Raw genomic sequence first — 25719 nt, forward strand, 5'->3', positions numbered from 1 at the left:
AAATGATTTGTTTTAGATTTTTATTTTATTCATGAAAAACTTAATTATTTTCAGGTTAAAATGAATTGATCAAATGTTGTGATGTTTCTTTTGTTTAAACTTGTTTAAATTTTTTGAAATAATATGCATTGTTTTTAAATGTAATGTAAGTCCTTTAAACCCACAACTACTGGTGAGTCACCTTCTCTAAACCAAAACCATTCCCTTATCCCTCACCCATACCCCTTTGAAATTACCTGTAGTTTAAAGGCCACAGGTTCAACTCCCACAGCAGCAAAATGTCCATGAAAAAGGACCATCCATGGTCACTTATGTCTCCACAGAAAAAAGGGTTGGATAGAGATATTTGGTTTTTTGATAGCAACCGCTGGACTGACCAAATTGCGCAAAACATATAGCCTGGCTAATAAGCCAGACTAATATCACACATTAGCCAGGCTACAAAACATACTCTTCCCCCCAGGCCTTCGGCCTGGTGGAGACAATCAACCTTTATTTATATATATATGTTAAAACAACCAGAGTTGACCAAAGTGCTTCACAACAAAAGATAAAAATCCCACCCGTGTGAAGTGAGTGGTGCAACTCCGTGTGGGGTCCCCGGGGGGTCCGCGGAAGTTCCAGACCCACAGGAACGCGACGAGCTGCCCTGCGTCTGACACGGACGAGAAATGACAGAGTTACCAACCAAGCTATTTTCGTGCTTGGACAGACCCAGGGACACGCATAGCTGTGTAATGGAGTGGTTGCACCACTCAAAAAATGAAAGCAAAATACATCAAGCAGAGCGAAGAAAAACATAGCATATAAAAACCAGCGTGAGACATGGATAGTACTGTACAGGAGTGCCTAAATGGGTTAAAATCAGTTCATATTGAAAGCCAGGGAAAAAAGGTGCGTTTTAAGAAGGGATTTAAAAATGTCAATGGTTTGAGCAGCTCTAATTGGGGGGAGGTTGTTCCATAGCTCAGGGGCTGCCACCGCGAAAGCACGGTCCCCTCTTGTTCTGAGGTTTCGGGTTGTTGGCACGGTCAGCAGTGACTGGTCCACAGACCTCAGAGCTCCGGAGGGGTTGTGGCGCTGTATGAGTGAAAGGAGACATTAGGTCATTATGTCCCTCAAATATGACGTAAAATTGTGGCAACACAAACATTAAATGCCATTGACAATGAAGGGAAAATGTACGTCATATGTAGACGAGCAAATCGGCTAACCAATCACATAAATTCAGTTGTTCATGAGATGATGTATAATGATAAGAGCGCCCCTCACTTCACACGGGTGTAATAATTATATGGGCCATGTTTGGGTACATTATATACAGCACATTTTAATTCAGCACCTTCCAATACAACTAACACATTGCACATGCCATACATTTATATGATTTGCATTTGGTGATTTGGAGTTGCAATTTTAGACTACTAGATAAAATCACTCTGGAATATCGGGTTATAGTCAATTCATCATTTGTTTACAGTATTTTGGATTGATCGACACATTTCCACTTAAAGTAAACAATCAACAGTTAAGTGATTCTCACACATGCATTTGTTTGAGTTTCTCAAACTGGATAGAGTCGATAGACCATACTCTGCCATAGTTGTTTATAAAGCATTATAATGTTTTATGTCACAATAAAGGCACTCATTGGGAAGATAAACATCTGGAAAGCAGGCTAATATTGCACTGCATTTGTATGTTGAAAAGTTCACATTTGCATGGCTGTAAAATGACACACTGGTTATGCACAGCGCCCAGTATATAGATCTGCTCTACATCACCAGTTCTAGTAGGACTGAGGACCGAGGGAGGCTCACAAACCATAGAGCAGTGAGTTGTTTATATTATAACTAAATTACATTAATATATGGCATTCATGTTCAACACACAGTATTTATTACTACCGTATGTTTTTTAATATGACAGCATTTGTATTGACAGAAAATGTGTTTTGCAGACTTTCATCCTCTTTGGGAAGTTATTGCTACAGTATCTAATAGCATAATGTATCTAATAGCATAATGTACTAGGGTTTTGGAAACGAGTACCTATAAGAGGTATGTACTGTAGTATGTACAGTATACAGTTCCCATTAGTCATTCATCTATAACAGGTATGTACATTAGTGTTAGTAATTTCTATCTATAACCTGTATGTACACAGTATAGTGTTGTTGATCTATGTAGCCTACATTACAGCTTCCGTTTGTTATTTATCTAGGTATGTACAATATTTGACATTGGTTTTGCTATCCATAACCGGTATGTACAGTATAAGTAAGTTAATTATTTTGAACTACAGATTATGGCTATTAAAGATGCAGTATGCCATTTATAATGGGTACTGTATGTAGAGTATATTGTTAGTTATTGCCGTCTATTCTATTGCAGGTACAGTAACATTTTGGATAGAAGCCATTTTTTGAGGATATACTTTCCCTTCACAATGATAAGACAATAAGAGCATATATATGACACATTGCACTTTGATAATGTTTAATGTCTATCTTCAGCACACACTCGCCCTGCCTCAAAATACACAATGTAGGTGTGGATTTGTGTGACTGTCTTTCTGTGTGTGTGCGCGTGTTGTTTGTGTGTGTACAATTATTTCTTACACAGTACATTTCCAAAAGCATTGCTGCATAATGATGTCCTTATTATATCTTATACACTGTAGATTCAGAGTTTCCACACATGCAGCCAAGATGCATCGGATTCTATTTCTTATCATTCTGATGGGTAAGTGTCTTACCATAAGATTCTTATCCGTCTCTATTGTGTGCCAAATGCCAAAACAAACGAAAGGAATGAATAAACTCTCTCTGTCTCTCTCTCTCCTACAACTGCCAGTTTAAAACTTTATCGATAATTCATAATTCTGTACTCTCTCATCTACAACTACCAGTTTATAACTTTGTTATCGAATCAATCAATACATACAGTAGTAGTCGGTTTCTGCTAATCTCAAGTGGCAGAGGCTAAAATTGCCTATGGTCCTCTCTTTCCAGGGCAGTGTACCTCCTCTGCATGTCAACCACGTGTATACCATTTTGTTGATCAGAGAAAGAACTGGTCTGAGGCCCAGAGCTACTGCAGAGAGAAACACACTGACCTGGCCACCATAAACGGCATGGAAGACATAAAGTTGTTGAATGATTCTGTAGACAGTGTTAATAATGAACCAGCCTGGATTGGGCTGGAGAAGACGGGTGAACGCCGGTGGCACTGGCCAATGCTTGATATTGAGTTGAATGAAACTGAGGCACATGAGAGAGGATGGTGGAAAGATGGTGAACCAAACAATGTTGGTGGAAATGAAAATTGCGTGGTGATGAAACACGACAGTGGCACCTGGGTCGATGTCCGTTGCGATAGGACATTTGATTTCATCTGCCAAAATGGTAAGAGTAATACATTTTGTTTGTCTTCTACTGCACTCTACTCTACTCTACTGACTAGGGGGGGGGGGGGGGGTTAGTCTGCTCCTTTATTCCCATTTGTACCTTTGAGCCATGCACATACAGTATAAGACTGGTCTTCTGATTTGGAGTGTTGCGGGTTTTCTGCTTTTGCAGTTTCTCTTTCTCTCATCCTAAATACTGTAGCTACATCATCAGTATGAATAGCCACAGATCATTTGTCTACAAGCTATTGCTAGTGAGAATGCTTATCAGTCACAGTGGCTGGGCTGCATATGAAACAGTAAAACAATTGTATTCTTCACCACACAGAAAATGAATTCAAAGTAATTCAGAAGATTAGAAATTGGACATACGCTCAGAGCTACTGCGAAACAAAACACGGACACCTGGCCAGTCCAAAAGATAATGAAGAGAATGAAAAAATAAAAGATGTGTTAAAGAGAATGGATGTTACAATCGGTCTCATCAGTGACCCATGGAAGTGGTCTGATTGCAGCAATGCTTCATTCAAACACTGGCAGACAAACTTCAAGGAAAATCCAGGACAGAGCGGAGACTGTACCGTGACAAATGTGGCCGATGAAGGCAAATGGAACGCTAGGAAATGCAGTGAGACGCTACCATTCTTCTGCTACAGTGGTGAGTTTACACAACAAAAATAACACGTGCATAAAGTTATTCCTCAGATTCTTCTGTAACAGTACCACATGAGCAGTGGTGGACAGTATTTTTGGATAGGCCTTCTTATGACTTTCACTCCACTACATTTCAAAGCCAAATATCGTATTTTTGACTACTACAACTACATTTCTAAGAAGAGAAAAGGCTTCTAACTAGTCTAACCTATAGTGAAAATAGCACATATACAAGCTCACAACGTACGTGTCACGGTCGGGTGCGATGCGTTGGTGAGCTTTATTTATATTTCTAGTATAATAATAATAATTATTAATTTGTAATAATAATAATTATAATAATAGTACAAAGTTGAAAGAGCATCTTTCAATTGTAGTTGAGTAATATTTGACCAGCAGTAATCTATACTTTGACTAAAATGCTGGGGTTGAGTACTTTGTCCACCAATGCAAATGAGTCACATAATAGAGTGTTATACTGTCCAACATGATGACAGTCTAGCCAGTCTGACAACCAAATTGCAGTCAGATACGTCAGAAACAATACCTGCCACTGTTTAGATGCCCCAATAGTGTGTGTGTGTGTGTGTGTGTGTGTGTGTGTGTGTGTGTGTGTGTGTGTGTGTGTGTGTGTGTGTGTGTGTGTGTGTGTGTGTGTGTGTGTGTGTGTGTGTGTGTGTGTGTGTGTGTGTGTGTGTGTGTGTGCGTGCGTGCGTGCGTGCGTGTGTGCGTGCGTGCGTGCGTGCGTGCATGCGTGCGTGCGTGCGTGCGTGTAGAGCTAGGCTGTCTTGATGGCTGGAAGAAGTTCAATAGTAGCTGCTATCGGCATTTTACACATAAACTCAATCAGTCTGCTGCTGAACAACATTGCCAAGATCTCAACGCTCACCTGGCCAGCATCCACTCAAAGGAGGAACAGCGTTTTGTCAACTGTATTAACTGTAAGTACACTTACAGTTTGTAAGAGTGTGTGTGTGTGTGTGTGTGTGTGTGTGTGTGTGTGTGTGTGTGTGTGTGTGTGTGTGTGTGTGTGTGTGTGTGTGTGTGTGTGTGCGCGCGCGCATCCATGTACAGAATCTGAAGCTTCGAGTATGACATGAAAAATATCTTAACTGGGGCAATATTTATCTGTCATATGACTGAGACATATACTAAACATCTGCTGTGTGCGTATGTGCGTGTGCGTGTGTGTGTGTATGCGTCCATGTTAGCCAGAGCCCTGTCCGGTCATTGGATAGGATTGAATGACCGCAATCAAAAATGGACAGATGGAAGCTCACTGGTGAGTTATATGGCCTTGCAGTTGTCTTCATGACTTCATGAAGGTTCAGATGCGTCCTGTGTTTGTGACAGGATCATCAATGAAGACCGTTCACGGCCCAAATGTCGTGTCCTGATTTAAATGGTGTTTTAACTACGCGTATATTTTGCGTCCGACTCCGAGCATAGACATGGTAACGCCCCGCCTGCCTCTGATTGGCCTACCGACACTGCCCGTCTTGACTGTCCTCCGAGATGCGAGGTTTAGTTACTCCGTGGTGGGAAATAATACAAGAGAATGACAGCTTGGCACGCGTGACAGAATACAGCCTTGTAACTAACTACGTTTTATTTTTGTAGAAGAGGCAAACTAATTGTTTATGCCATTTGCTTTGATTGAATAATTACTATGATTTGATTTGGGTGTGTTCTAAATAAAGTGTTAGTGTTGATTATCGTGTATTAATCTAATTATAGTAAACGGATACTATTATACTAAAAAGGATAGACCTTTTTACAGTAGCCTACAATAATGTTTCAAGTTTACACATACAAATAAATTACACAATAATCAACACAAACACTTTATTTAGAACACACCCAAATCAAATCATATTACGACGTACATGTTCAATCAACTATTCCATCAAAGCAAACAATATTAGTTTGCCTCCTCTACAAAAATAAAACGTACAGTTCTCTTGTATCATACCGTATTATATTCCACCACGGAGTAACCTCGCATCAGACTATCCAGCATAGCGTAGGACAGTCAAGATGGGCAGTGTTGGTAGGTCAATCAGAGGCAGGCGGGGCGTTACCATGTCTATGTTCGGACGCAAACTAGATACTATATAATACGCCCTTCCAACTAATGAACACAATGACCGTGTTTGCAGATGGGAAGCCGGGTGGTGAGGGTGTTCTATGTTCCTACTCCTACTCTGGCGCTCGGGTGGTGCAGCGGTAAAGTCCCCGATCCACCACCACGGAGGTTGTGGGTTCATATCCACCGTGGTGCTTCCGGCTTTGTCGAGCGTCTAGGGGAACACAATGTTCCCGTGTTCGGTGGAGGGTCATATATACCTAACCTCGCCCACCAGGCTTTCCACCACCTCGGAGGAAAGCCTGGTCTCTGTTTCATTTCGGTATATGATCCGCTCGGGAGCGGATGATATCGTTACGTCATGTTGTAGTATTGTTTTGTAGTCGACAGGCAGGAACAACAAACACGAACTTCCTTTTCCCTGAAACCGGAAGAATAACAATAAAAGCTCTCGTAGCCTGCAGCTTTTATTGAGATAAATCGGTTTGAGAGAAAAGGAAGTTCGGGTTTGTTGTTCCTGCCTGTCGACTACAAAATAATACTACAACATGACGTAACGATATCATCCGCTCCCGCCCGGATCATATACCGAAATGAAATGGTGCCCAGGCTATATATACCAGACGTTCCCAACCTCCGGTACGCGAAAAGGGAATTCCAAGTTCTCCCGACCGTGAATCTAGAGTAGCTCTGGTCCATAGCTCTAATGCGTTGCATTTACTTACTTACTTACTTAGGCCCGTCGCTCCCAGTGGAGCATAGGCGATCTACGACTCTTCTCCATCCAACATGGTTTTGGGCTATCCTTTCTCCCGCCAGTTGATTCCCTGTCTCTTCAGCTCCGCCTCAGTGTCCCGCCTCCAGGTGTTTTTGGGTCGCCCTCTCTTCCGCTTCCCCTGTTGCATTTAGAGCTATGTTACTCTCGACTTCCGCCGCTCGCATGAATGCAGACCAGCCTCTCGTCTTTAGCGTAAATAAAAGCTAAATCTAAGAGCTAAATCTAGAGTATAACTTTGTGTCACCAGGATTTTATAAACAGCGGTGAAAAGTTGACTCGGTCGAATGAACATACCAAGGATTCGTCAGCGACATGTCACTGACTGTGGTTTATAAACAGCTTCGAGTCTGTGTTACTTCCGTGTTGCGTAGCATAACAGTGACATCAGTGTCGAATCCTTGGTATCTTTACCGTTCACGTGTGTTAAACGAGCAGCAGCATAATAACAAGATTTTGTCACACTCGTGCTAATGAAACAAAACACTATAGCTACGGGATTCTTTTTTCACAAAGACATTTTTACAGGGACATTACCATTAGCTATAAACAGATAGATTCATTGGTAGCCTACTGGAGGATAGAATTTGTTTATGATGTTTGAAAAATGAAAATGAAATTCATTTTTTTTACTGTCCATTATATAATAAATTAAGAGATTTATTATTAGTTTGTAAAATGTCATCTATTTGTGTGTTAACCTTTTTTGGTTGGATAATTGAGTACTGCAGACGAAAAACTGTTTAAGTCCACACTAATTATCCATAATGTATAAATGATGGACATAAGGGGTCAGGACAACGAGGCCTTTTCGTGGAGGGGTCAGAATCAAATTTGGACTTAAACTGTTTTTCGTCTGTAGTATTATGAAAGACTTGAATTAAGTTTTAGGAAAGTTATTTTCTTTCATAATTATGCAAGGCTTGGGAATGAATGTCCTGTATGTTTGAAATGGAGGCTTAGCACCTTTGGTACATGACAGAAGTAAATAATCTATCCATCCATCTCTATCCGATCTATCTATGTCGTTAAGGTCTATAAGAACTGGGAATGGGGTCAGCCTAATGTTAATCCGGAGGAGGAGGACTGTGTGATGATCAGGAAAGACAAGTGGCATGACCTCCCCTGCAACAAACCTATATCCGGCTTCACATGCAAGAGCGTACCTGGTAGGCGGCCACGGCAAGATGGATACACACATGAGAAGCAATTAAGCAAACGTCTCTTCAACACAGTAAAATCCTCCAAGTTAATTTAACTCCAAGAGTATAGGTTCAATTCAAAATGCACAATTCTGTCTGTCTGTCTGTCTGTCTGTGCTTACGTAGATGAGTGAATCAGCCTAGAATACATAATAATATTCAGTATAGGTCTTATTAAATATAGTGGCACTTTGAACCGTTTATAAACATTCATCCAATTATGCAACAGTTTTCTGAGCTTGAGGCAGCATAATCCACAAAATGCGGTACCAGAATAAAACAGTTAGCTAAAAATTGTGTATCCTACATCTCGTTTTTTGTTTCTCTGCAGATAACCTGATCCTAATCAAAACTAATATGACCTGGTTCGATGCCGTGGATTACTGCAGAAAGGAACATCATGACCTCGTCTCTGTCCACGATGCTTCCGAACAGAAGCAAGTCCGGCAACGAGCCAAGATGGCAGATACTCACCACGTGTGGCTGGGCATGCACTACTCCTGCCCTTTCGACTTCTGGTTCTGGCTCAGCAGCGAGGACTCCTGCTACCGAAACTGGGCCCCAGGGAACGGCACAGGGTCGTGCGGGATGGCTGCAGCTGTGAAGCGCGGGGGGGACCAGTCTTGGGTCAGCCTGCATCACGACAACAAATTCAATTTCATCTGTGTGAGAAAGTAGTTAGTAGTATATGATTCATTGATGTGCTGTGTGTGAATGTTGGGGGTATAAACCCACAGTTAGAAGAGATTTGAGGGATGTATATCATAGGGTATATGTAGGCCTATATAGAGCGTCGCAGTCCCGCCCCCTTTCCTGACGACGCCAGGCCCAGGAAATGAATCCCAATGTACGAAGCCAACTCTTGTCGTGACAAATCATGACAACACACACAATATTTCTCACGACAATTGGCTTTGTCCGCGGCGTAAACGTCTTTAAATAAATACTTTCTGAAAAGTCTATGAGGAAAATGAACAGGGATTTCTTTTCCCGGTCTCTCAAGGGGGCGGGACTGCGACGCTCTATAGGGTAGGGTAGATATACATGCTATAATTTTGTAATAACGGGAAATAACAGTGTTCCCTGAAGGATGTCAAAATTGTTGATGAATAATTTGTTTTGCTAATTCCATAAATGTTTATTTTTATTATTATTATCCTTAGCTCCCTCTTTCACATTGTGGGACATATTTTGTGTTTATGTTTTTATTTTCTGTTAATTTTTGTTTTTACATGTTTTCACGTTGTTAGTATATTGTTATTCTCCCTGCTACACAAGTTTATTAATCATCATCATCATCATCACGGTTATCATGATCATCATTATTACTGATAATAGTAATTTTAGGGTATAATATAGTATACAGTATAGTATAGTATCATTCAATGCCACTTTGACTATGCTTGCACCTCTTGGTTCTCCAACATCCCAATGTAAAAACGGTTTCAAACTGATTCAACAGATACTTCTCAGCCTAAAGCCCACCAAATAACACATTTTGCTAGTCTGGGACGGCTCACGGTAGATGACATTTTAAGCAATTAAAAATGCAAAATGGGATTGGTAAAATAGTCAATTGTGCTCAATGCCCTCAATTACCTCATACCCGACTAACTAGTAACTGATACTCTTAGCCACAATACTAGGGAGTGACAAAGATCTGGTACCACCCATAAAACTAAGATGGGACAATTCTCATTCTACTACTCTCCAAAATGTGGAATGCCTGAAACCATTCCTTAACATTATCACTAGCTTCTTTCAAAACAGGCCTGAAAATTCATCTTTCAGGAGACCACAAGGGGAGATAAACTTGTTTTTCCCATAGAAAAGAGGTGGCATTCACTGCTGACATTTCCCCCTTTTCCCTCCTTTGTACATACTGTAGTGTTTTACATTTGTTATTTGTATGCTATGTTGATTAATTGAATTCATAGGACCACAATAGAAACCCAGGACTCTTGTGTCACCCTTTTAACCTAAATGCCTGACTGTACCTTGTGCCGTTTTCATTTCTGTCTAATAAAGTATCCAACCAATCAATCAATCAATTATTTTTCTCCATTGTCCAGAAACCCACTGTTGAATGACACTTTGCAAATAATGTATATCAAGAAGTCTGTCTCTATTCTGGGCATGTCAAAAAAAACTGAAATTCTGTTCAGTGTTACACAGTAGAGTAGATAACCCCTTGAAAAGAGCTACTTGTCTGCACAAAGGGTTACAGAATCGCCTCCATGCTGGCCAGGGACTTCCACAATGCCAACTATTTGTTTAGAATAAAAAAAAATCAAAAAGAATGGATGAGATTCTTGTATCCAGCCATTTTGGGGCATAAACAAGAAGTTGAAGGATAAAATTAAGTCTGATAATAATGATGTACCGTGCATGTTCAGATCATGTATACTTTACAGACCATTTTTCAAATATATTATTACAGTGGGCTGCTTAATGTGCAATATTTGAGAAAACACTGACACCTAGAGGGATTTTTCAAGCCTCAACAGAAGCCGTGGTTTCAGCAGCTTAGTTTGTTCTGCTTTTTATTGTCCAGTACCTTCTTCCGGGGGGAGGGGGAAAACAGGGGGTCCACCCATAATTCTGACGGTCCATTGTTTCGAAGGGTCGCTGTTCCGAAGGAAAACAGACAGTGCTGTCACTGTGTGACTATAGGCCTTAACCTGTTTAAGGCTTTCACAATAAAGTTGTTTAGGGCTGGTTAGGGCTTAGGCCAAGTTTCTCAAACATGTTCAAGGAACCTGAAATTCATATAGTAGGCCTATATTTGGCCATGGACTCCCATATGAAAATATTGTATGCCAGCGCCAGGGCCCCCCAATAAATACAATTTGTCAAGAGTTGAATTTTTTTTGACATTTGCCCCAAAGTAGGCTAAAAGGGCTTATAAAATGTATAATGTTTTCTGTTCCTAGTTTTGCTGGGGACCCCAAGGAACCCCCTCAAAGACCCCACTTTGAGAACCATGTGTTATGTCACTGAGCATTTATGTTCAGAGAATGGCATTTAATATAGCAATTCAGAAAATCTGTAATTAAATTGTATTAGCATCTTTATCGTGACAGCTGGAGGCCCTACCTCTGTGAAATGGATCCTGATCCTCAGTGGTGGAAAGCCAGGTGAATCAGGTTATCTGTCAAAGCAGACAGTGAGTGAACCCAGAGGCAGAACACAGACTAGACATACTATTACGTAGATAAAGTAAACTGTACAGTAAAGCCTGTACACTTAGGTACAGTAATAACTGATTGCACCGAACAAGGAGAATGCCCAGGGGTCCAAAGTAGCAAGGAACATGGCAGTCCTCCTTGACTGTAGATCTCTGTCGGATCTCTGACTGTTTGATTTAATTGATTGAAATTAGTATTTCACAGTATGGGTACATTTCAAACGAAAGCACAAGTCAATAGGCTACAAAAACTGCTACTTTGAGGACGACACCGAAAAGCACTAGACTTGTTTACATCAGGGTCCTCCATTTTCAATTAATCAGAACATTTAAAGACTACAGATATACAATTTACTGTGGAAGAGAGCAGGTGTTACCATTGGGGTTTAAGTAGCCAGCAGGTAATTGCAGGATGGAAGACAGCCAGGTGATTGCCAGGACACACCTCCCCACAGGCAAGAGTGCAGCTCCAACCAAGGCAAATAAGACAAATAAGCAGAGCACAGACAGACAAGAGTTACCAGCTGGGGCCTGTTCCACGAAACTTGGATTAACTAATCCAGGATTTAGGCCAAAACCAGGCTTTTAAAATCCTGGTCTTTACAGCCTGGTTTATTCCGTTCCACTAAAGCCAAGCGAGGCTCAGAATTGGCGGATTTGGCGAGCCAGGATCAGAAAGCCTCGTTTACAAGCGCGTGCACGCATTCCTTGAAAAGCCATGATGCCGATCATAGATTTCTTGAGCGTGACCAATCATCATGGGAGAGGCGAGTAAATCAGGAAAACACAATCAGAGAGCTCTGTCTTTCACAGAGGAGGAGCAGCAGAATCTGATGCTATATTATGAGGAAGCCAAGGCTATAATTAAAAGGAAGGGGAATACGAGCGTAATCAATAAAGCGAGGGAGAAAGCGTGGCAAACTATTGCCGATAGATTGAATGCGTAAGTTGTCTTATATATAATATTATATATATAGTCGAAGTCCATAAATATATAATTCAGTGAACCTACTGTATAACCCCGAGTTGTGGAGGGTGAGCTATAGTTCCAAACGGGGCTTAAACTTTAAGGGCACTTTCTCGAAATAGCGCACTGAGCGCATTAATTTGTACAACGCAAACGCCAAACTAATAGGCGAGTGCGCTCCGGATTCGGTGCGGTATTTAAGTTCATGCTGTAATTATATCCTACTAATCTACATGCTGTATTATGCGCCATGAAATGTTAACATTACATGAAGTCTGTCTGTCTGTCTGCATGCACTGTAGTGTCACGATTGCATGGCATGGCAATACCAATTTTTCAGAATGTGTTCTTCCATCATTATTTTGAGACTAAGAGGAAGGCACATACCCTACAGGCCTACAGGCTACATGGTTGTAATGGATTGTAATTTGGGAAGGCATTCACTATTTAATTCATATTAATTTATTAATGTACAGCACAAACACAAGAGGGTATAGGAGAACATGGGAGCAGTGCAAAGTGAAACACAAAAACATTCTACAGAATGGTAAGTGCCTGCAGTCTCAATATAAAATGTACAAGTGAAGGATAAATCACTTCACTTTATGCTGCTCACTTTTATTATTATTTTAAGCCATCAAAAAGAAAAACTATGTATGTGGCACGGGCGGTGGCCCTTCCACAAAGGACTACACCCCAGCCGAGGACCTGGCCCTAGCCTTAAATAAAGGCAGGCCTGTGGTGGAAGGGATCCAGGGGGGGACATCCACAGACTCTGTGCCCCCCGAGGAGTCTTCCTCTTTTGTAGCAGGTTGGTATATACATTTGTTCAGTACCCTACTGCTGCACATGCAGAACATAATCAACACCATTCAGTGGTATTATGTGGACTGGCTGATTCAAAGGTCTGACATTATTGTCTTTCAGTGTCAGGAAGGGCCATGATCCTGATTGAGCCTCCAGAACATGGAGCCCCAGTGAGTATTAGAATTTTGTCAAGACTATTGGTCAATACCCTAAATTCCACTGTTCTATTGAATGTGCAGATTGAGGGCTTTTCTGATGAGGATGACGAGGGGAGGGCCCCAGATGAGGAGACTGTGTCAGTGGTGGAGGTATCATGTCAAATTGTCAATCATCTATTAAATAAATATATTTATTTAGTGTATATTGGCTAAGAAGTCAGTGATGTCGTTGTCATATAACATATAATGTCCTAACAGGAGGAACTATACCTTTATGCTGGACAGAGCCAGCAGCCACATGACAGCCAGCATGCCAATGCAGTGAGTTGGCCTAGCCTATAACTTAAGAACATTCACCTCCAAGGCACAATTCCTGCTGCATGCTGTACTAATTGATATGTGTTTAACAGACCTCAGAGACTGTGAGGAACTTATATGCCAAACACCTTCGAACCCAAATAGAATTGGGGGAGGCAAACATAGCCTATCGAAGGAGGCAAATGAGGAAGTTGGACCTCGAAATAGAGGCAATGGAGAAAGCAAGTATGGTCATCATTTCAATGCGCACTGTAAGCATGACTGTAACACAATGTATGAATCATATTTTCCCCTCTCTCCTATAGGATCCAACAGCTCCAGCTCCAACTACTAAATGAAATAAAATTAATAAATGCATGTCATCTCTCTCAGTATTTATTGCTTCAATGCCAAATAAGAAACAAAGGATAACAGAAATTATGCTTTAGGCCTACTGAAAGGTTTGTAACAATCACATACATAAAGTAACAAAAAGAAAACATAGGCATGAAGGAGAGGGGGGGGGGGGGGGAATCATGGAAAATATCCGTGTGCAATTCGTGCCCTGACAACTGTCCCCTCAGGGTTGTCAGGGTAATGGTGTGGGATGTCATCCCAGTCCCTGTCCTCCACCACTGTGGGAACCCTCTCATTCCTTATTCGTGCGATATTGTGGAGGACAGAGCATGCTATAATGATGTCACATGCCCTGTCCGGGGTGACTGAGGTGGGTGAGAGAATGAAACCGGGCCTTCAGCACCCCAAAAGTCATCTCAATTCGTGCCCTTGTTTTGGCGTGAGCATAATTATATCTTCGTTCTGAAGGGGTCTGAGGTTCTGGGTATGGGGTCAGGAGGTAGGGTTCACAAGGATAGCCCTTATCTCCTAGGAGGTAGCCTGGGAATTCACCTGCAATAATTAGGACTGCATATATAGCAGGGTAAAACGTTGGAAACTAATTGTGTGACGTACTATATACCTAGTTCAAGTCTCTGTCCCAAAGTGCAGGATCTAAATATCCTGGCGTCATGTGCCGACCCTGGCCACAGTGCCACAACATTGCTAATGATAAGGTCTGCATCACATATCATCTGAAACGGTAAAATAAGATGTGTTAAGTTAATAGAATGTATAGCCTATGTAATTCATGTATATTTAAGATGAACAATGAGTCATTCTTACTTGAACATTGATGCTGTGGTACCACTTGCGATTTACAAAATCCCCCTCATGGTCACCTGCAGGCTTTTTTATTTTAATGTGGGAGCAGTCTATAGCCCCAATGACATTAGGAAAGTCTGCAAAATTATATAAAATAAATAGTTAATTTCGAAAGTTACACATACACATCATTATACAATAGTATCTGGAATTAAATTCATGTTACCGCCAATTTGGTAGAAGTCCTCCTTGATAATGTTGAGGTTTCTATGTCCAGGGAAGGTGATGAAGATATGCGCTAATTCTTTAAGGGCAAGGTATACTCTGCGGATTGTCCTGCACACAGTGGCTTTGCTGAGATTCTCAGCATCACCAACTGTGTACAGGAACGAACCACTTGCAAAGAACCTCATAGCGATGCAAACCATCTGTGGCACTGTCAAGGCTTGGCTTCTTGCAGTGCGGTGAGAAATTCGGGGGGCGAGCAGTTTACAAATGTAACGTAGCCCGTCCCCCGAAAATCTGTATCGCTCATATAATCTGTCATCATTGAAGGAAAAGGGGTCAGACCTGTCAAGAAACACCCTTTCCCTTCTCAGTGCCCTACGTAAAATCAGCGCCTCTTCGTCTTGAACCTCCAGCAAAAAAGGACATGCCATCCTGACGCTCCAGAAGAATCAAGCCTACACAGGCTTTTATTTTACTCTCCTCGCTAACTTAATTGAAAACACCCTTGCAACCTTGTCAGCCATTTTTTATAATATCAATAATTTATATAGCCTATTATCAAACATCTAACAATATGAACTGTGTTATAACAGAGTAAAGGTCATTACACACTGGCGAATTAGCGACGCGATGCGAATAAGCGATCCGAAAATGCGAAATATTTGCCCGGCGAATTTATTCGCGTTTGCCTATACAGTGTACACATCTAAATGCGACGCGTATTGTGCGATTATATTCGCCGCCCCTCCAGTCTCCTCTCCTCCTCTCCTCTCCTCTCCTCCTCCACTCCACTCCTCTTCTCCTGCGTTGTCATAATTGGTATCCTTTCTTTCATACCCTGAAGAGAAGGCACTCAGGTGCCGAAACGTTGGTATTTAATAGAAGTTTTTTGTATCGTGATTCGTGACTACGAGCTGTGCTGCGTGCAACCTCTCCTTCCTTTACAAGTTTGTCTCCCGTACCGTGGTCAGCACCTCCTCACTATTGGTGTGCAGCGTGCGCTAATACCTCTTTTGTTTATTGGTATATCCTACTATCCTTTCCAGTTTCCACCACTTCTTGTCTTCTTCACTACCGTGATGTGGTCCAGAGTCATTTGGGATCGACGGCCGGTCGGCTGCTGCACCCGTGCCGTCGATAAAATTATAAAAAGGGGGATGTCAGACAATTTGGGCCACGTTTTGGTAATTAGCCTGGGAAACTGAGAAAAAGCAATGCATGACACTAAATTGGGTTTATATGATTATAATTGACTGTTTAATATGTTTAAAGGACAACTTTAGTGTTTTTCAACCAAGGTTCATGTTTTAGGTTGTTATTAGAGAAAGTAAAAGATGAGTGTTAATTTTTCTTCATTTGCTGCTTTCTTTCGTTTTAGGGATTTTAGCGGTTTTTGACACAGGGGCGGGGGCATTCGAGCATGGGGCTAAATATGTATTTTTTTACAAAATTTTAGAGCGATTTATTTTTTTATTATTTACTATAGTCCTACTAAACCCCAAGAAATTACATCTGGCCACAAAAGATCATGAGATCTACTGAATGTGAATATATGACTACTCAGGGTAAATGCCAGGTGAAAGCAATCTCAGTTGTCAATGATAAGGTTGACAAATCAATAAAAAAAAACAATGGTGGCCTTCATCACGTATAATGCTGATGATCACGTATACTGCTTAGCCGACTTATTTTTTTTATGTTCAGCTAAAATGGGCCACTCAAGCTGCAAAGAAAAACAGTCATTTCTGATTTAAAATAAATCACACCCGTGTAAGTGAGGGGCGCTCTTTTCATCGTACATTATCCATTTATTGTCAATGGGAATTTAGTCTTTGCTCAGACACATGACTTAAATTCTCCTTTCATTGTGAATGGCATTTAATGTTTGTGTTAGGACAAAAATCGACACTATAGCTGAATATAGGAGGGGCTACCCTCAATAATGTCATTAGTCCTACATTGTATTAATAAAACCAGTAAGACGCCCTGAGGGCGAGAAGCGAGCGTGCATGCATCCGCCTGTGTACTTGACATAAAACAGTCTATGGTTGTTATGGCGGGACTCGGGAGATGCAATGCATCACATCTTATGATGCAACAGATGCAATAATATCAGTCATATATGACTACTCAGGGTAAATGCCAGGTGCCAGCCCTTAATTTTTGGGCCCATTGAGAACTTTTTGCTGGCTGCCGGGTGTGGCTGCACTAATAACTTACCCAGGGGGCAAAGGGGGTTGACCTGCATTTGTCATAACATACAAAGTTGTCCACCAGAAATAATATCTATGACCCACTAGGATCACAACCTATATGGACAACCTGGTCAATTGTTGGGCGAAAGTCCAATATGGCCGCCCCAATATTAGCCCCTATTAGTTATAATGGGGGGTGAATAGGGCAATTTTTTTAACAGAGATATTTCCACGAAACTTCACAGGTTGATCAATAATATGAATATGAACATTTTTTGCATTGAAAGTTTCCATGAAATCCAATATGGCCGCCACAATATTAGCACCCAGAAAATAGGTTTGGCTCGAACTTCTGAACCAGATGAGCTAGAAACGCAAACTTGGTATCTATTTAGGGGTTTCTGACCATGAGATACTCAATGGAATACCTATTCTTATTATTGGGTGTGTCTGGACCCTTATTGTGCATATTTACAAGATGGTGGCTACCCGAAGTAGTGCTTTTCCATGATTTCTACCATTACTAAATAGCTCGAACTAGTGCTGGTTGTCTAGGCTAGGACCCGCTGCAGTGGTGTCCGATCCGAACTTAAACCGGGATGTTTAACGACGCTAATTGGAATGGTGGTCTTCGTAAAGCTATGCAAGGTATTTGGGTTGTAAAGCCAGACACCTTGGTTCGTATGTGTTGACATGTTCTTGATCTTGGATCTTGTGTCTTGAGTGTGGTGTCTTGAGTCTTGTCCTATGTGCTGTATCCTGAATCCTGCGTCTTGCTTGACTGCTGTAGATTCTGAGGATTTGGGATCGTTGGAGATACCATGTGCGTTGCTTGGTAACTGAGGTTTAGAAGCTGGGAGCCGCCTTTTATGTTGTGCAAGTCTAGTGTCACGATGATGTCACCACTGTGTATATCCATCTTTGGAGTTTCTACATTAATCTGATGTCAGCTCTGGATATCGCCGTTGTCTCCATATATGGGACTATAGGTTATCCCATATATGGAGCTCTAAGTGAAAGCCTTAGCAACAACCATGATTGTTGACTGTTTTAGCAAACACAAGCAATTGGCTAAGATTCATGGCACAGAAGGGACATATTTTCTTGAGTTTGCATATTGTCAAAATGGCTGCAAACATGAGACATTACATTTCCTGTCAGATCCTATTACACAGGGGGCAAACCACGCCTTGTTTTGGATACCTGCATTTGCCATAACGTCAAAGGTTGTCCACCAGAAATAATATCTATGACCCAATAGAATCACAACCTATATGGACACACCGGTCAATTTATTTGCTGGAAATCTAATGTGGCCGCCACAATATTATCCCCCATTAGCCTAATGCGGGTGAATAGGGCAACATTTTTAACTGAGGGATATTTCCACGAAACTTCACAGGTTGATCAATGATATGAATACAAACAGTTTTTGTATTGCAAGTTTCCATGATATCCAATATGGCCACCACAATACTAGCACCCAGAAATGGGTTTGGCTCTAAATTCTGAACCAGATGAGCTAGAAATACAAACTCATGGTTTCTTCTAACCACGAGAGATATATAAATATTTTAGCCATAATTTCCCTCTATTAAGTATATTATTGTTCTGGGGTGTTTCTTTGCAGAAAGACATCACTCTGGCTGTATTTTGGTTTTGTTCTGCTGTTTCTGTTGGCATTTCCTCTGTTTATGTTGACATTCATCCCTGGCAGGGACGTGCATTGCCAAGCGGGACATCCCTTCCTTCACTAAGTATGGATGGTCTCTCAGTGACGGGAATGCAGTCCCCTGTCCATCTACAGAGCCAGCCTGGCCTATGTCAATGAACAAGACAATGGCTGGGTTTCCCAAACAAGAAGAGGTGTAAGAAGTGGTTCTACACATGCTCAGTTGCTCCTCTAGGCCGCACACAGAAGCCTGTGAACATAGACATTTTGTGCATAGATGTGCCACGCAATGGTAGGCCTCAGGCCTGGTATAGGCCTCAGGCCTCAGGCTTGAGGCCTGGTATGGTAGGCCTCAGGTCTACCATTCTGAAATTTAATTTAATAATATTTGGACTGCTGGACAGCTGACAGTAGGCTCTCTTTACTCTTAGGCAAGCGGAGACAGTGCCCGCTTTTAAAAACACATCTATATGTCAAGTGTTTTTCCTAATTTCAGTTTTATATGTATGTGTGTATGGATGTATGTACACATGTATATGTATGTATGTATGTATGTATGTATGTATGTATGTATGTATGTATGTATGTATGTATGTATGTATGTATGTATGTATGTATGTATGTATGTATGTATGTATGTATGTGTGTATATATGTATATGTGTAGATATGCTTATATGGAGGTGTGATATATAAATAAAATTCATTCATTCATTAAATAAAAATGAATTTTTGGTCAACAAAAAACCATACCAAACCATACCAGGCATCAGGCCTGAGGCCTGGTATGGTATGGTAGGCCTCAGGTCTACCATTCTGTATGTATGTATGTATGTATGTATGTATGTATGTATGTGTTCAAGTTTATTGGTCATTTAAAATAAACACCTTATACAATGTATTCGTTTTTTTGTTGACCAAAAGGGAGTGTTGGCAGAAGCCTCAGCTTATAATGCCTGCCCTTTTAATATTCAAAAAAGCTATAAAGTATGAAAATACAACAGAAAAAAAAAGAACAAAAGCAAAACAAGACAAACTAGAAAAAGTGGTTGTGGCCTCCTGGTGGCGCTATAATAGGCCAATGTGAAAAGGGTGCCATTTCTTCATACGCCTTTGATGGCAATTGGATGATTTGAGGCATTTTGTTCCAAAAATGTGTTTTGCAAAAATCAACCTGTTGGTGGCGCTATAACAGGCCAATGTGAAAAGGGTGGGATATGTTCCTCAGCCTAGTAAGAAAATGTGTGAAAGATTTCACGTAAATTGCACGCTGCGTTCATGATTTGAGGCTTTTGTTCAAAACGGGACAATCTTGCAAACTGTGAAAGCCAATTATAGCCAATTAGGATGGAATATGAAATATCGGACAGATCCGACTTGCGCACATGACCATAGAGATACTGTGTAACGATTTGTGAGATTTGTGGACAGAATCTGGAGGAGTAATATCCAAAAATGTGTTTTACAAAAGTCGGCCTCCTGGTGGCGCTATAAAAGGCAGATGCGGAAAATGCAGGTCAAAGGTTTGTCCTTGGCCTCTAGGGAGTGTGCATGCAACGTTTCACGCAGATCGGTGCATTTTTAGGTAAAACATGTGAAAAGCTGCCTCATGGTGGCGCTATAACAGGCCGTTCTGGAAAATGTGGGGCAGAGGTTCATCGTTGGCATCCAGGGAGTGTGTGTGCAAAGTTTGGCATCGACCGGGTTAACGGTGGCGGAGATTAGCTGGTAACAGACGGACGGAAGGACGGAAGGACGGACGGACGGACGGACACACACACGGACGGAGTGCAAAACATACTCTCTCCCCATGCCTTCGGCCTGGTGGAGACAAACATAACAAACCTGTAAAAACTATTGCCCGTGTACGCAGTGGTTATTCCCAAGTGTGAGGAACTACAGGGCTGACAAGAGCCGTACAGCCTAGTACACCCTATTCTAGCCTATTCCAGCCTAGTATAGCCTAGTACAGCCACAAATCCCCCCCTACAGGGCTGACAAGAGCCTAGTACAGCCTATTAGAGTCCAGTACAGCGTAGTACACCCTATTCTAGCCTTCCCCAGCCAGATCCAGCCTAGTATAGCCTAGTGCGTGCGTGCGTGTGAAGGCTAGTGTCGTGTATTTTGGACACGAGACCATACAAACTTAACCAAAACGGGAGAGCGGAGATAATTGTGAGACGGCAGCAGACAGAGTAAGATGTTCCTTGATGTTTATTTCGAAGTACACAGCATAGCATAGCATAGGCCTGGCTGGCCTTGACCAGCCACCAGGTAGTGACTGGCCAACTGACTGAACTGGTTACATTCAATTGCATGACATTAAGTACAGTTTTCACAGACAAGAGGTGAGAATAGAGGCGTGTTCACTGTTCCCCTGAAGTCAACCCCAGCTTACGCATTGATCAGCCATTTGTTGAGTGGCCACTTTGAACCCATGTTTAGCATTTGATTGCTCTAGGTGTGAGTGTGTGACTCAGGAACTGAACTCAAACAAAAGGCACTGAAGAGCCATCCACACCCCGGGGGTCCCGAGCCAAGTGCTTGAAGTTTGAGACAAGCATCTCGGACCGACACCTCCAAATAGGATGAGCTAGAATAGGTCTACTGCATGTAAACACATGTCACATTTGGTAAGAGAACATGAGATATTGAAGAATTATGGATTCATAATTCACCACATTCCCCCTTTGACAAACTCTAGTCTGTCACTATGAAATATGAAACCATAATTATCTTACCAGTTACCACCCCCCTTGACCCTCAGCTTAACAATACTCAAGACACCAGAATAACGGCATTACAGTACAGCTTTCCCCAAATGGTTTTCAAACACAGACATTTAAGGTTACACAACTTGACATAAATGATTTCATTTACAGTAAGTTCAAATACAATTTCGTATCAGTGGAGGATTCTCTTTGCGTTATTTCAAACTCTTATGGCAGAGTCAAATTAAACCCTCTTTAACACTGTCGGCACTACACGACTACCAATTAATTACCCTGTAATTGAATCACTATCCTGACTTTAACACTGTCGGCACCAAACGACTGCCAATTGCACTATCCTGACAAGTAATCTTAAACAATGGATAATGGAAAATGATTAGTAAGTTACAATTAGCTGACGTTTAAACAAGACATTGCCGCTTTCAGGAAATTTAGGACGTGCCATAACATATCTATACGTTTATAATGCTTTAAATAAAACTCTGCTCCACTAAGGTATATAGAACATACACACCAAATCACATGAAACTCTCTCTTTGGAGTTTCACAGGACCAAAATCAAAATAAGTCTCCAGACCTATCCTGACCATAAACAAATACATTAACAGGCCAGAGTTTAAGCAATATTTAACTAATTAATACTCTCTTCACGTCTCTAGGAAAACACCTATTTGATTCACAATTAGGCTACTTATGAACCAACTTACCTAATTATACGACAAAACATACCAACATGAGGCCTATTTTTTCATGTTGAAACAAACACGACGCACAATTTTGTAAACAGAGCGAAGGAAAGTCCATCTTTTCTCTGTACGGACAAAGGAAATTCTTCTGTATTCTGCATTCCGTTACCTCAAAGTTCGCTTCAGCTGCAGATCAAGTTGAGAAAATGTTCACCGCTGTTCTCGCTGAAAGCTCTCATAATCATCTCATCATCATCTCCCCCCCTCCCAGCCCTGAAACAACAGAGATGGGAATACGAAGAGAAAAAGGCCGCAACGTAACTTCATCACAGACCCCGCAGGTCCGCAAGGCCCTCAGCTTGCGTCGGCAGCCGGCCATGGAAAGTGGAAGCCACCGCCACGGAGATGTGTCCTTCTTCGGCACGTGTCGTGCGTGCAATGTGTGATCAGTACACCGCATACTACACGGCCGCTGTTTGACACCGTCCTCCTGTCCATTCCGAAACGAATTCCCGAAAGTGGAAACCGCCGCGCCAAGCGTCGAGTGGTCGCCTCACCCCGTCGTGGACCTCCGCCGGCGTCCCCGTGCCGTGCTCCGCTGCATCGCCCCTCTGCTCGCCGTCCCCCGCGTAGAGTTGACGATCGAAGGCCCCCGTGTGGCTGTTGCTCCTCGTCGACCGCTCCTCTGTCCACCCCGTGCACTGGCTGGATAGTGACGCAGGCCGCCGTTGCGCAACACTCCTCATCGCGGTGGTCCGTCGTCATCCTCGTCCTCGTTCCGCTGGAACACGCCGTCGCCGTTCACAAAAACTCGCTGATTAGACTGAATAAAAAAGCCAACTGGTTCTTCTCCTAACTGGCGTAAACACCATGAAGGTCGGGATCGCGCACCATCTGTCGTGTATTTTGGACACGAGACCATACAAACTTAACCAAAACGGGAGAGCGGAGATAATTGTGAGACGGCAGCAGACAGAGTAAGATGTTCCTTGATGTTTATTTCGAAGTACACAGCATAGCATAGCATAGGCCTGGCTGGCCTTGACCAGCCACCAGGTAGTGACTGGCCAACTGACTGAACTGGTTACATTCAATTGCATGACATTAAGTACAGTTTTCACAGACAAGAGGTGAGAATAGAGGCGTGTTCACTGTTCCCCTGAAGTCAACCCCAGCTTACGCATTGATCAGCCATTTGTTGAGTGGCCACTTTGAACCCATGTTTAGCATTTGATTGCTCTAGGTGTGAGTGTGTGACTCAGGAACTGAACTCAAACAAAAGGCACTGAAGAGCCATCCACACCCCGGGGGTCCCGAGCCAAGTGCTTGAAGTTTGAGACAAGCATCTCGGACCGACACCTCCAAATAGGATGAGCTAGAATAGGTCTACTGCATGTAAACACATGTCACATTTTGTAAGAGAACATGAGATATTGAAGAATTATGGATTCATAATTCACCACACTAGAATAGGGTCTGTCTGTCTGTGTGTCACGCTGTCACGCTTCCCGCGTCTTACTTGTGTAAAATCTATCTATCTATCTATCTATCTATATATCTATCTATCACTTCCTGCTTCTCAAGACAGATAGCCTACCAATAAAATAAAAAAAAATAAAGTGGTCAATGTTGGATTTAACTTTGACTATCAAATACAGTTCTGACTCTTCAAATGAACATATTTTTCAATTAATTTAAGTTCTATGACACGGTTTTTCTCCCTGATCCACAGACCTCCTCCTCAGCTCTGATCAAGGTTGGGCACCCTAATCAAACTACTATTGTGACACTGCATTCCTTTAAATCCTGACATGGCCTTCATGAATCACTCATCATGTACTTAATTATCTGTTTTGAATCTCAGGTACGTTTCTATTGCATTGTTTTCTCTTCAACATAGAGTACAGTACCACACCTTAATGGACTGACACCAACTATTTAAGCTACGTTGACAAACACAAAACTAGTTTAGCTTGTACAACTTCCTGTCTCCTCATGTCCCCAAGTAACACTGTCCTCTGAAAGGCCATCTGCAATAACCTAATATGAAGTATACTGCACACCCATTCACCTTTGCAGCTAAGTGTCCCTTTCTCGGACTGCAACTGTACTTACTGTATAAGACCATTTTATTGAAATCCCAAACATGGAATATACTTGGACCATGCATTATGCCACATATAATGCCTGTCTCAGGATGGCCACCTGCCAGTATACAGTGGATAACTTCTACAGAAGCCTGTGAACATAGACATGTTGTGCATAGATTTGCCACGCAATGGTAGGCCTCAGGCCGGGTATAGGCCTCAGGCCTCAGGCTTGAGGCCTGGTATGGTAGGCCTCAGGTCTACCATTCTGAAATTTAATTTAATAATATTTGGACTGCTGGACAGCTGACAGTAGGCTCTCTTTACTCTTAGGCAAGCGGAGACAGTGCCCGCTTTTAAAAACACATCTATATGTCAAGTGTTTTTCCTAATTTCAGTTTTATATGTATGTGTGTATGGATGTATGTACACGTGTATATGTATACACGTGTATATGTATGTATGTATGTATGTATGTGTGTATATATGTATATGTGTAGATATGCTTATATGGAGGTGTGATATATAAATAAAATTCATTCATTCATTAAAATAAATGAATTTTTGGTCAACAAAAAACCATACCAAACCATACCAGGCCTCAGGCCTGAGGCCTGGTATGGTATGGTAGGCCTCAGGTCTACCATTCTGTATGTATGTATGTATGTATGTATGTATGTATGTATGTATGTATGTATGTATGTATGTATGTATGTATGTATGTATGTATGTATGTATGTATGTATGTATGTATGTATGTATGTGTATGTATGTGTATGTATGTATGTATGTATGTGTTCAAGTTTATTGGTCATTTAAAATAAACACACCTTATACAATGTATTCGGTTTTTTGTTGACCAAAAGGGAGTGTTGGCAGAAGCCTCAGCTTATAATGCCTACCCTTTTAATATTCAAAAAAGCTATAAAGTATGAAAATACAACAGAAAAACAAAGAACAAACAAAAGCAAAACAAGACAAAACATAACAAACCTGTAAAAACTATTGCCCGTGTACGCAGTGGTTATTCCCAAGTGAGAGGAACTACAGGGCTGACAAGAGCCGTACAGCCTAGTACACCCTATTCCAGCCCAATCCAGCCTAGTATAGCCTAGTACAGCCACAAATCCCTCCCTACAGGGCTGACAAGAGCCTAGTACAGCCTATTAGAGTCCAGTACAGCGTAGTACACCCTATTCTAGCCTTCCCCAGCCTAGTATAGCCTAGTGCGTGCGTGCATGTGAAGGCTAGAATAGGGTCTGTCTGTCTGTGTGTCACGCTGTCACGCTTCCCGCGTTCGCGTGTCTTACTTGTGTAAAATCAATCTATCTATCTATCTATCTATCTATCACTTCCTGCTTCTCAAGACAGATAGCCTACCAATAAAATTTAAAACTAGAAAAAGTGCCCTTCTGGGC

General features: G+C 41.8%; 3 long non-coding RNA genes across 3 annotated transcripts; 2 read left to right on the forward strand and 1 right to left on the reverse strand.

The window, feature by feature from the left end:
• Positions 1-420: 420 nt before the first annotated feature.
• Positions 421-11607, reverse strand: LOC306914414. Its single transcript, XR_013788680.1, has 4 exons — positions 11222-11607; positions 8600-8758; positions 6874-7044; positions 421-1080 (listed from the first exon to the last, which is right to left on the reverse strand). It is a non-coding gene; the product is annotated as an uncharacterized lncRNA (long non-coding RNA).
• Positions 11608-12135: 528 nt separating this feature from the next.
• LOC306914656 lies at positions 12136-13038 on the forward strand. Its single transcript, XR_013788721.1, has 3 exons — positions 12136-12255; positions 12756-12826; positions 12914-13038. It is a non-coding gene; the product is annotated as an uncharacterized lncRNA (long non-coding RNA).
• Positions 13039-13315: 277 nt separating this feature from the next.
• On the forward strand, positions 13316-13788 carry LOC306914657. Its single transcript, XR_013788722.1, has 3 exons — positions 13316-13394; positions 13503-13565; positions 13655-13788. It is a non-coding gene; the product is annotated as an uncharacterized lncRNA (long non-coding RNA).
• The last annotated feature ends 11931 nt before the right edge of the window (positions 13789-25719 follow it).

Source organism: Electrona antarctica (genome assembly GCF_951216825.1).
Source record: "Electrona antarctica genome assembly, chromosome: 21".
NCBI classification, from domain to species: Eukaryota; Metazoa; Chordata; class Actinopteri; order Myctophiformes; family Myctophidae; genus Electrona; species Electrona antarctica.